We start from the raw sequence: 13,553 nt of genomic DNA, 5'->3' as shown, positions 1-13,553 counted from the left end.
TGTGATGCCAGCATTGAAGTCAGCAGCTTACCTCTCTATTCTGTAGGCAACCCCATAGATTTTTTTTAAGATTTACTTACTTTATTTGAAAGCCCGAGTTACACAGAGAGAAAAGGAGAGGCACAGAGACAGAGAGAGAGAGAGAGAGGTGTCTTCTGTCCACTGGTTCACTCCCCAATTGGCCGAAATGGCTGGAGCTGAGCCGATCTGAAGAAGACAGGAGCTTCTTCCAGGTCTCCCACGTGGGTACAGGGGCCCAAGGACTTGGACCAACCTCTACTGCTTTCCCAGGCCAAAGCAGAGAGCTGGATCAGAAGCGGAGCAGCCAGGATATGAACTGGCACCCGTATGGGATGCCAGCACTGCAGGTGGCAGCTTTATCGCCTACACCACAGAGCCGCCCCCACCATAGATTTTTTAATAACATTTTCTTAAAAAGCACCTTTGTTTCATTTTGTCACTTCTCATTATACAGTGCTGTACAATTACTTTCGAATGTTACCAAGCTACTTAGAGGCTATTAATTTGTCCCAAGTCACATGATGATAAATACACAGGCTCTTAATTGATAGTAGCCTTTACAAGGAAATAATAAAGTATGCTTTTGAAGTGAAAGTCAAGTTGAAGAGGAAGGAGTGCCTGAGAAACAGGGGACAGAGAATCAGAAAATTTAAAAATATCAATTTTTTTATCATTTCCATTCTGTTCCTACCAGAAGTGATTTAAAATCTGGGTTCCCTACATTTGAATACTGAGCTTTTTGTTTCTTCGAACTCTTTTTATGTCCATCACTTTTATTTTCTTCATCACATCATGACTTTTATAGTTTGAAATATTGCTTTTTATCTTTTAGCTACACCCAGAGTGGCTGGATGACAGGTAAAATATACTGTGTATCAGAGGAAAAACTCATTTAAAAATTCAATGATAAGAATTTAATTATTTTTCACTAAAGATGTAATTATACATAGATAACTTTCAATTACAGAAGTAGCAGAGAGATGGGAGAACAAAATAACTTCAAATACCAACAATCACTTCTTCAATGACTGTAGATTCTTCGGTCTTTTGAGACTGGGTAGATTAAAAATGTCTTGGATTCACATCTGACTGAGAATTGCTACGTGCATCAGTTAAGTAGAATAAAGCACACAAATCCTAAGTTCAAAGTTGTGATTCTACATGTCACTTGCATCTAGTATGTGCACTAGATTCCATCAGAAATACCTCTCCTGGTTAAGAATTTGTCTTTTTTTGTTACCATACAAAGATGAATATGTACTAAATTTAAGAGGGTCAATGTTGAAGAACTAAATGTTTAATACTGTGATAACTTGCAACGGACATTAATGAGTTCAGGTAATGTATTAGCACAGAATGTATATTCTTCTGAGATGCAACACTGGAAAGCCTTTATTATTTAACCTTCAATATCAAAAGTTGTTTCTTTAGGGGGTAAAGCTGCCACCTGCAGTGCCGGCATCCCGTATGGGCACCTGTTGGAGTCCCGACTGCTCCTCTTCAGATCCAGCTCTCTGCTATGGCCTGGAAAAGCAGTAGAAGATGGCCCAAGTGCTTGGGCCTATGCACTCACCTGGGAGATTCAGAAGAAGCTCCCGATTCCTGGCTTCGGATCGGCCCAGCTCCATCTGTTGTGGCCACTTGAGAATGAAACAGCAGATGGAAGACACCCCCTGCCCCCCGCCTCTGCCTCTCTGTAACATGGCCTTTGAAATAAATAAATCTTAAAAAAAAAGTTTCTTCAAAAAATAAATGACTTTTGTCCTATAGAACAAGTCATTCACTATCTTTTCATGATTTTTATTGAGTATACTAAAATTTACACAACAGACAATATGTGCTTGATGGGCAATTTCAAATTAAATGATCAAAACATATTTTCATCATTTTGTTACATAAAGTACACTCAAGTTATTGGCAGATGTTTAAATTCCAAATCAATAAGCTGCTTTCTCTGGCTTTTAAGTACAATGACTGGCTATTAAGCTTGTGGAATTTATACTTTAAACAAATGGAGTACTGACCCATAAGGTTTATTTACCAATTTTCTTTCCTCTCTTGCCTCAAGTCTAATGATTTAAGTTTAAAAAATATTTCCCAGGGTCTGGGGCTTTGGTGCAGCAGGTTAAGCCTCCATCTGTGATGTCAGCATCCCAGATGGGCACTGGTTCATGTCCCAGCTCTTCTATTTCTGAACAAGCTCCCAGCTAATGCACCTGGGAGAGCAGCAGCAGAAAGATCAAGTGCTTGGGTCCCCATTTCCACATGGGAGACACAGAGGAAGCTCCTGGCTCTTGGCTTTGGCCTGGTTCAGCCCTGTGGCCATTGTGGCCATTTGGGGAGTGACCCAGTGTGTGGAGGACCTTTCTTTCTCTTTCCTTCTCTCTAATTCTGTCTTTCAAATAAATCTTTAAAAACTCATTTCCAGCTTTACAGTGGGATGTAATTATGTAAGTCAACTGTTGACCCCAACCTAGTGCAGGTGAGAAAGCATTCTGGTCACAGGATGCAAGGCAGGTTGACGGCTACTGTCATCAGGTCCAACCATATTAATCTACCCTCAAATTAAAGGAGCACAAGAAATGATGACATTCATTTTTAAAATCAATCACTTCCAAATGATGACATCTATCTTCAGATACATTTCTTCCATTCCTCAAACAGTGATGTGGTTCTGAGTCTTAGCAATGGAGTGATAGAATCACTGACAGACTGACGGATTCTCAGGGTTGTTCCGAGAACAACTGAGTGCAAATGGTGCAAAAACCAGTAAGAAAATACATTCCCCAACTAATGGCACATGGAATCATTTTATTTGTAGCAAATTATTATCCTACCCTTTCATAGACAGTTGGCAGTCTGTAGGTGTTTCACAGAATTTGAGTTTTTTTTTTTTTTTGTAAATCACAGCCACTAGCATCACCTCTTACAGTAACCAATTTTTTTTTCACTTAGGGCATCCCTGAGGGATGGTGAATTAATGAAAATGAACATGTATACATAAGCCTTTTTTTTTTTTTTTTTACAATTTATTTAATTTGAAAGGCAGAGATACAGACACAGAGAGAGACAAAGTGGTCTTCCATCTGCTAGTTTGTTCCCCAAATTGCTGCAAAGGCCAGAGTTGGGCCAATTTGAAGCCAAGAGCCTGCCTGGAGCTTCCTCCCCGTCTCCCACATGGGTGCAGGGACCCAAGGACTTGGGCCATCTTCTACTGCTTTCCCAGGTAATCAGCAGAGATCAGGATTGGAAGTGGAGCAGCTGGGACTCAAACTGGGACCCACATGGGATGCCTACACCACAGGTAGTGCCCTTTACCTACTACGCCACAGCACCAGCCCCACCACTGCTTTTGTAAACTAAATTGATTAAACTTATATTTCAGTGCTTCTCATTGAAACACATGAAAGCCAATCTCAACATCTCAAATTTTCAAGAGTAAATATTATTATTATTATTTCCAAAGCACTTGAAAATTAAACAAATACACTTTACATTTAAATTACTAATAAAAATCCTATCATCTGCTCCTGATTTCTCATGTCATTTTCCAGATAATTTGTCTGAATAGATTAAGTTTCCAACACAATGACCTCCTTGTTGTTATTGTACAACACTATAGAAGATCCAAAAATAAACTACAGAAAATAGTATTATTGTCTAAATTTGTCAACATACTAATTTCCAATTTTTTCCACCTTATAAATTCCATGAGTATACATGAGCAAAAAATACAAACTTTATGTATGACAAAGAGCAATACCTCAAGTTGAAGTCACCTTAAGGCCCCAAAAGTTACACAGTAAAGAGAAACTAATTTAGATTTGATACATGAGATAATTTGAGGAGTTGATGATGAAGAACAGAAATGTAACTTAAGATTTTTATTTCCTAGCTATTTGGGTTAAGTTTGAACCCACACTGTTAGAGTCTGATATGAATAATGATGCTATACTTTGGTATACAGTTTGGTGTACTATACAGCATATAATATAAGCTGCTGTATTAAGTTGTCAAATTAAGTTATTTCAGTATGTTCTGTTTAAATTTGGCCTTAGCCTAGAGTTTCTCGATTTAGAAATTCTTTTCCATTGGCCACCCCAGAGGCCTTCAAGTCCTTTGATTTTAGCAACCAATCCAAGTCCCTTAACCACTGCATAGAATAATTTTTTCGTCTTCCTTTTCAAGAGGTCACGATGATGCATCATCTTTCCCCCACATGTGTCTGTCCCTTGCTGTTCTCTAACTTTGATATTCTCCCTTGACAAAACCACACCATGGTCAAATTCAATGTTCTACTTACTAGACATGTGAAACCACGAATCCGCATCGTAAAGAAAAGTTCACAAAGTACTCATTGGTTTTACTTTAAATTCAGATCCAACAGTGAAACCTTTCTTTCTTTCTCATCCTCCCACCTAGGCTCTGTCACTCTGCCTTTCAAGTAATTTTAAAAAGAAAATTTTAAAAAAAATTTCAAATTTTAAAAGAAATCTTAAAAACCAACAAAATTAAGTCATTAATGGTGCCAAACAGTAACTTCTGGGTCCATTCACCTTCCTCTGTTACAACTCCTTTCCCCCTTCCTGCCTTAAACCCTTACCTCCTTCTCTACACATATACTCCATGGTGACTCCGTGATGTCCAAAAATAAAATTGGAGCAATGTGAAGAAGGCTTCAACAGACCATAGTCACAACTGTCCACCGACTTGCATCCTTATATACTCTACCTTCTTAGCTGTTCCCAGCAACAAAATAGCTCCATTTTTTGCTCAAGCCAATCTCTCCACACATGCAGAAGTAGTATCCAGTCAAGTATATTCAGACATATTACTCCAATAATAATTCTTTCTCCTAAATGGATTTTTTGTATAGCCACCTGACTATTCATTAGCAACCAAGCATGGTATTACTTGTTGCACTTTAAGAAAAACTCTTGATTCTTTGTCTTCTAGCTACCATCCTGTGCAATAACAAAATATGCCCTTCCTCCCCAACTCCCTTTCTGCTTTAAAGCCCTAGAACCTAATAATTCACAGATGAAATTTCACAGATGAAAATAACATTGCAAATCAGGTAGGCTCACAACAGGGAGATAATCCCTGATTGTCTGGTTCACCATAATGTTAACTATAAAGATCCATAAAAGAGGAAAAGGAAGCAAGAAGAAAACAAGAATTAGCAGCATGATGGGGCTGATGCTGTGGCATAGCCAGTGAAATGGCTATCCACAAACCTAGCATCCCATGTGGGAGTTGGTTTGTGATCCAGCTGCTCCACTTCCAATCCAGCTCCCTGCTAATGGCCTGAGAAAAACAGAGTAAGATGGCCCAAATACTTGGGCCTCAGCCACCCACACGGGAGACCCAGATAAAACTCTTTTGCCTTGTCCTGGCCCAGCCTTGGCCATTGTGGCCATCTGGGGAGTGAACCAGTAGTTTAAGAATCTCTCTCTCTCTCTGGCTTTCACTTTCAAATAAATAATAAATAAAAGATTAAAGCCAAAAGAAAGTAAAGAGCACCATGAAAAAGAATCCAGACTATAGCTGCTGGTATTCAAGATGGAACAACTGGGAAACAAGCCAATAAACGCTTCTTTACGTGCAAATAGCAACACCATGAAGCCTCCCCTATGGCATGAAAAGGCAACCTTGATTTTAGTGTATTGAGATCCTCTGGGACTTTAGACAACCCAAATAATACTGCATTAAACTTAATCTGATTTAATTTTCTCCATTTGTACCAATCTTTTACAGAAGCAATCGTAAATACAGATTCCCCCCCAATTCCTCTGATCCCCTCTGGACTGAACATACTTTTACATGGACACTAAAGTATTTTTCAGCCCAATTTGCTTATTTCAATATACTGCTCTTATTTGAGCAGCTTGAGTATTTGACACAGATGACCACTGACTTCTGAGGGCAGTCAATTCGCCTGGCTTCTGCAATACTGAAATATCTTGGCTGCTATTCTTCTTCATGTTTCCTCTGGGTTATTGCTTCTCTTTGAGGACTTAACCTTGCAGAACTCTAGAATTCAGTCTTTGGAGCTCTGATTGTGTTCACTTTTCTGTGATCTCACCTGTTTTTTCAGGTATTTGTAATGTCATCAATCTGGGCCTAACTACTGGAATGACATCGCTAGCTCAGTCCTCTACCAAATTACTGTCCAGATACTCATCTACCAACAATTTCAACAAACTTATGAATTCATATCAAAATCTCTTCGAACTCATAACCATCCTGGTCTTAAAATATGCAAAGATCTCATCCTTTTATCTGCTCCTGCCATCACGGCCTCATCCTTGTCACACTTACACCCATCCCATCAGAAGATTTCACTGTACATCTTTTAATTGAACTTTTAATTGATATGCACCAGTAGATAACTTCTCACCTCTAGCATGATGACTATGTTACTTCAAGCCCATGTTTTCCACACATCTTCTTCACTTCTCATTTCTTCCTTCACTAACCCTCAAATCACCTTTTTAACCAGCAATTTAAAATTGCTTTTAAAACTTAGTCATTTCACTGTTCAGTACTGAATATCTAGAATAAAGGCACCATTATTAAAAGAGTCCAAGTCAAAGGGTCTTCAGGAATCCCTAAGGACTAGTCCCATGACATTTAAGTGGTTCATTGTTGCCATCCTACCTGCTCAACTTCCTGGGCTACCCTGGCTTATTTCTCCATTCCCATGCCAAGCACTACCATCTCAGGGTCTCTTATTCCTCTGGGATACCTGTCACCCAGATTATTTGAGAATTGACTCACCCCTACCGCTCTTTGCTCCTATCTCAATTTGTCATCTCTTTTTATACTTTTTTTCTTCCATAGCACTCATCAACTCTTCAAATATTGGATAACTAATGTATTAGATTCATAGTTTATTATCTATATTTTCTATAATAGGTTTCTCCTATTGTCTTACTGCAAGCATTATTAAGTGTGTTAAGAAAACCTTACATCTTACAGCTCTACAGACAGAATAAGAAATCAGCTGAGTAGGCTTCAACTGGTACAATAATACACTCTTGGTTGTGACTTCAGGGGCTCTTGCCTTTCAAGATAAAAACAAAATGATGCCTATTCATTCTTAGGCCGCTGTTTTTTAATGAATTGAACTTAAGCTGAAATTCTTTTGTGGTTGATTCAAGATGGCAGTATAGAGAAGCCCAGCATTTGCCTCCTCCACCCCAGCACTAGGTAAATCAAAAGCTGCTACTTCTACTGGTCAGTGCCCAAGGAAAAGCAGCTGACTGAACGAAGAAAAGAGAGGGACAACAGTATGAAAACCATGGCAGCACAAAGGGAGGAAATAGAGTAACTTGGTCAAACTGGTATTGTCTGAAGCCCCAGCCCCATGCAGAGAAAACGGTGAGCAAGAAAATGTCAGCCAAGCTCATGTGTGGGGGTCCCTTATCTGGGCAATCCTACCAGCCACCACAGTCCAGCAACTCAGTGAACAGAGCTCCCTGGAAAACTCATGTTCCTTTGTTCCAGAAAAGCAGCTTACATTATCCCTTCCCCAGCTACTCAGAACTGCTGCAGGGGCTGCAGAGGTAAAGTGACACCATGAGACGGGAGTCACTGTGTCCATCAGCCCTAGTCCATCTTCTTCCTAGGGGCTCCAAGGACAACCCTTCACTTTAGCAAGGCAGACTGATCCCCACGAGTCAAACTTGACCCAAGCGAGCGATGGAGACCACAGTACTCTAGCCCAAACAGTGCTCTGCATCTCAGAGAGCAGTGGGAACAGAACGTATGGGAGAACCAGTCCCGAGAATAGATGGGCCTTCACTCTCACAATCAGGGATCATCCTCTTCTTCACGGTCTTCCCTCCCTCAATGACTTGAGATGTTTCAGGTTGTTGTTGGAACCTGTGTATAGGGTACTCAGAAAGTGTGCCTGTGTACCTGCACATTCTTCTAACAGAGACCGAGAGCTCCACAAATGGTAGGGATGCATCCTGCAGTGGGGTCTGAGGATGCGTGAGGGAGTATGCTGGCACCCTGGATGGTCCTCGTGTCTGAGTGGGTACAGCTGACTGGGAATGGACATTCGCTGTGCACTCAGTCCATTCCCAACTGGCACAATGAAGAGCTGTAGAACTAAAGTGCATACTAGTCTTTTCCAGCCTTATCCCCTTCCCTCAGTGACAGTAGCCAAAGATTATTATGCATCATGCCCATCTTGGGTGTCACTCTGATCTCACGCCCCTCCTACCACCCTGAGGTCCTGGATTATGCCTTATGTGCCCCAGCTAGCTCAGCAACACCTTACTCTCTAGGACTTGGGACTTGGCTGTTCCAGTCACACCTAACACAGTACATTACTACTGCTTACTGAGCTCTCTTGCCCAGAGTTTCTGTGCTCCATCCTGGCCCATTGTGGAGTTCAGGGCTCCATCCCCTCCCATGGAAACAGATTTTGGATGCTGCTGTTCATTTGTTACTCGGGCCTGAAAAAGCTGTACCTAACCCATCCCAGCAAGCAACTCACTAAGAATATGCCAAGATGGCTTTTCTTGCTGGCACAGAGCCAAAGCCACTCTCACTGATCCAGCTACTCCCTCAGACAGCATCTGTGGGATCTGCCACTCTCATTTAGCATTAGCAGAACTCTTAAGAGAGACTTGTATCTGAGCAGTGGCTAGGATGCTCTAAGACCATCCATACCCTGGAGCCAGCACTTATCTCGTAACTCCAGTGCTTGACTTAGAAACTGGCTTACAGTGTAAGAGCCAGGCACTCCTACAGCATGAGCAAGGCCTGCTCTGAATCCCTAGATGTTCTTGACAGGAGTCCCTCCCTCCAGAGACGGTTAGGGACCTGTTTAACAGTGATCTCAGTTACCACACTGAGCTACAGTCTAAAAAAAATCTACCTGGAGCTAAAATTAAAACAGTCTACCAGTCAAATCCAGAGCCTCACCTCCAGAAATAAGCCTCCAACAAAAATCATCCTCTGAAATGACAGACACAACTAACCCCCTTGATGAACAAAAATAACACAGAAACCCAAGAAATATGAATAAGCAAGGTGATAAAATTCCCTAAAAGGAACACAATAATGTATTAATATCAGACCATGAAAAAAGGAAAAATGGCGAAGTATCTGAGATACAATTCAGAACAATGATTGTAAAATTACTCAAAAAAAAAAAAAAAAAGTTCCAAGACAATACAGTTAAACAATTAACCAAATACAGCAAATCAGTATGTGACATGGATAATAAATTCAGCGAAGAGAAACATTTTAAAAGAACCAAACAGTAATATTAAAAATGAAGAACTCAGTAAATAAAAATTTACAGTAGAAATAGAATGGAAAGTCTTAACAGCCTAGACAAGCCAAGAAAAAGATCTGATGGAGAAGCCAGATATTTTGAATTATGTATTTTATAAAAAGATAAAATTGAAAAGGAAAACAGGGTAGGGGATCTTTGGAATATCATAAAGCAACCTAATATAGGAGTCTTGGAAATTCTTGAAAGCATGAAATAACAATGATTTGGAAAAAAATTTTCAATGAACAGCCAAAAGCTCCTATTTTGGAGAAAGATCTGGACATCCAGATACAAGAAGCACACAGAATCCCAAACAGGCATGATCAGACAAGATCCTCACTATGCCACATTACAGTTAAGCTCTCAAAAATAAAGAGAATCTTGAAATTTACAAGAGAAAAGTGCCAAGTCACTTTTTATAGATCTCTCAGAGCAACTACAGATTTTATAACAGAAACCCTACAGGCCAAGAGGGAGTATAGAGATATACAGTACAAGATCTGAAAGCAAAGAAAAAAAAAATCTGCCAACTCCGAATATTTAGACATCTTGGTAGTTAAAAAGAATTCCTTTGATAGCAAACAGCATCCTTTCAGGACACTAAGCTTTAAAAAAATTGTGTATGGAAGCAACATCTCAATATACTTCAATATATTACAGCTAATATCATATTGAACAGGGAAAATTTGGGAGCATTTCCACTACAATCTGGAACCAGACAAGGATGTCTACTCTCAAGACTTTCATTAATTATAGTCCAGGAAGCTATAGGCAGAGCTGTTAGGCAAGAAAAAGAAATCAAAAGAAAATAAATTGGAATGGAGAAAATCAAATTGTCCCTGTTTGCAGCTGACATGATTTTTTTTTTACATAGGGGAACCAGATGAATTCACCAAGACACTATTAGAACTGACAAGGGTAATCCAAAGTTTCAGGATCTAAAATCAACACACACAAATCAATCGCGTTCATATACACTAACAATGCTCTGCGTGACAAAGAACTTATAAGCATAATCTTATTCACAATAGCTACAAAAGAATTGAGTATCTTGTGGAAAACTTAAGTATGTCAATGATCTCTACAGTGAAAATTATAAACATTAATTAAAACAAATAGAATAAAAATGGAAATATCTTAAATGTTAAGGGATGAGAAACATTAATATTAACAAAATATTCCCCCTGCCAAAAGCAATTCAAAGATTCCATTCAAATGCCATCCAAATTCCAGAGTCTTTACAGAACTAGAAAAAAATCCTCAAGTTCATATAAAAATACAAATGACTCTACACAAAGTAGTCTTGAATAAAAACAAACCAAGAGCCATCAGAATACCAAGTCTCAAGGCACATTACAGGGCTATTACAATCGAGACAGGTGGTACTTGCATAACAATAGATATGTAGAACCATGGAACAGAACAGAAACCCTAGGAATAATCTATACATCTATAACCAAAAAGATTAGACCAAATACCTAAACTTAAGACCTGAAACTCTCAAACTACTAAAGAAAACACAGGGGAGCCCTGCAAGACACTGACCTAGGTGAAGACTTTTTGGATAAGATTCAGAAGCACAGGCAATAAAAGCAAAAATAGACAAATGCACTTATACCAAACTAAGAAGATTCTGCACAGTCCAAAAAAAAAAAAAAAAATCAATGAACAGAGTGAATAGTCCAATGATAGAATGGGAGAAAATATTTGCAAAATGTGCAACTGATAATGGAACAATATCCAGAATATATAAGGGGGGTCAAGAAACGTAGGGACAATGAAATAAATGATCCAGTTAAGAAATGGGTTAAGAATATGAAGACATTTCTCAAAGGCAGAAATACAAATGGCCAACAGACAAATGAAAAAATTCCCAAGCTCAGTAGCCAGAGAAATACAAATAAAAAAAAATTACCAAGAGGTATCATTTCACTCCAGTTAGAATGGCTATAACCCAAAAACAAATAACAAATCTTAGTGTGTAGAAAAGAGTACTCTTAGACCTGTTGGTGGAAATGCAAATTAGCATAACCATGATGGAAACTAGTATGGACATTCCTCGGGAAACTAAAGAGCGATATAAGACCCATATATCCCACTCCTGGCAACATATTCAAAGCAAGTGAAATCACCATATGAAATAGATACCTACACTCCACTGTTCACAGTAGCCCAACTCACAACAGCAAAAATATGCAATCAACTTAGATGTCCATCAGCTGATGACTACCTAAAGAAAACGTGGTATGTACACACTATAAATTTTTGCTCAGCCATAAAAAAGAATGAAATCTTGACATTTTCAACAAAATGGATAGACGTGGGGATTATTTGTTAAGTGAAATAAGTCAGACCCAGAAAGACAAATATCACTATTTCTCTTCTTTGTCAAATATTTATGGAGAGAACAAAAATTGTGTAGATGTCATATCATCTGGCAGGGAATTATAAACATTGCTTTACTGAATTATACCATGTGGATATCAAGATACCCTTCTTTATCATGGTCATGAATCCCCTATTAATGTCCATTTTCAAGAAAAACTAGTATATATGTATAAGTACATAATACCTACATATGAAGTCAATATGGTAAAACGTTAAACTTTGTTAAAACAAAAGTAAATAGGCAAATGAAAATAAGCTCCTGTGTGAGGGAATGTTTATTACAATGACATCCACATTATGTTAGTAATAATTCACACAAGGCAACTTGAAAGTATGTCAAGGTCTCCAGGAAAAAAATCACGGCCTCATTACTCTCTCAATCTTGTATTTAGTTGAAAATAGAAAATTTATTAAATTCAAATTAAAGATGAGGAATTTTTGTTTTCCCACGTTCACTGCTTAAATGTTAAATGATTTAAAACATTCACAAGGGGGGCTGGCATTGTAGGGCCAGCAGGAGTTCTAGCCGCCTCCCTTCCACTCCAACTCCTAGCTAATGTAGGAGAAGGCAGCAGAGGTGGATCAAGTTCTCGGGCCTTTGTCACCCATGAGGGACACCCGGATGAAGTTTCAGGCTCCTGGCTTTTGCCAGGCTCACACCTGGCTCAAACTTGGACGTAGGCGTCTTTGGAAGAATGAACCAGAGGACTTAGCATCTCTTTCTCTGTCTCTCTCTCAGCTCTGCCTTTCAAATCAGTAAACTAACTTTTTAAAAAACCATAGGCAATTTCACTTGCCGTAATATTCTAGTACTACATGGATAAAGTCACCACAAGCTATGGCAGCAAGCATGTTTTCATTCCTATTTATCTGCTCTTAAACACTAAGCCTGCTCCTCAGATTACCATGGTTTTTCACACATTTTTTCAAAAGCTTATTGCATTTCTGGGGAGATATATGCGATAGCGTTCTCTTCCAATTCTTTTTGAGCATATCCAGTCTTTCCCCCTACCTAGGCTGACATCAAATAGGAAGACAACTTGTTCATCCCAGCACGCTCAAGGCATCAACTCATCAAATATTTTTGCTCTCCTCACCAGTCCCTCTGCTTTGGGGAACACACTGCTTTATTCAAGAAAAAAACGCGTGGTGTTCACCCAAACCAAAGTTGCCAGACATGCAGGTAAGCTTGAGCAAATTTACCTTGAGCAGAGTGAGTTCTCCTTGCTCCTCCTTGGTGACCAGCACGTTGTTTCTGAAGCTGTGGAAAACACATTTATTACAAGTCCTTCACAAACACTTTATTTAGAACACCTGGAGATAGTGCTCAATTGTCAATTAGTTACATACTAGACGCTGGGCACATCAGGTGTATTTTATAACTTAACATGCCATGTTGTGATGAAAGGTATGTTTTTCCAGCTGAGGGCAAGAAACTGAAAGCTAACCACGAGAAAAAAGAGACAAAGAATTGTTTTTGATGGTTCCACTTTCCTGTACATAAGTAAAAGACAGAAGGACCTTGAAAGTTACAATCTTTCCCCTGCCCCTCGTTTGCAACAGAAACTAGTGGAACATGCAGCTTTATTTCAGCTTGATGTTCCAGAGGATTTTAGACAAAGATATAATACACATTCTTATTTAAAGAATGTTTAAAGGCATGAAGTATAATCTCTGAATTAACTTCAAAGAAACTGAATTCTGATGCAGATAAAAGGCACTTAGCTTCAGCAGTCCAGTGGTCCTTTGAAGACCTTTAATTGTACTTCTTGTACTATACCCACCTCTTTCCTATTTGAGGAAAAGAAAAAAGGGACAGAGATGACTCTTATTTTACCTGCATTAGATA

General features: G+C 39.1%; 1 long non-coding RNA gene across 15 annotated transcripts in view; it reads right to left on the bottom strand.

The window, feature by feature from the left end:
- The window catches only part of LOC138850057 (uncharacterized), a 1,261,171-nt gene that overhangs the window by 1,245,103 nt on the left and 2,515 nt on the right, over positions 1–13,553 (bottom strand). For all 15 annotated transcript variants that reach the window (XR_016235507.1, XR_016235499.1, XR_016235497.1 and 12 more), the window contains exon 2: positions 12,908–12,965. This is a non-coding gene — a long non-coding RNA (uncharacterized LOC138850057). The remainder of the gene's footprint in view (positions 1–12,907; positions 12,966–13,553) is intronic.

The sequence above is a fragment of the Oryctolagus cuniculus genome, chromosome 6 (genome assembly GCF_051225735.1).
Source record: "Oryctolagus cuniculus isolate XC-2025 breed Fujian yellow rabbit chromosome 6, ASM5122573v1, whole genome shotgun sequence".
NCBI classification, from domain to species: Eukaryota; Metazoa; Chordata; class Mammalia; order Lagomorpha; family Leporidae; genus Oryctolagus; species Oryctolagus cuniculus.
This window is presented reverse-complemented; position numbering and strand designations above follow the sequence as displayed.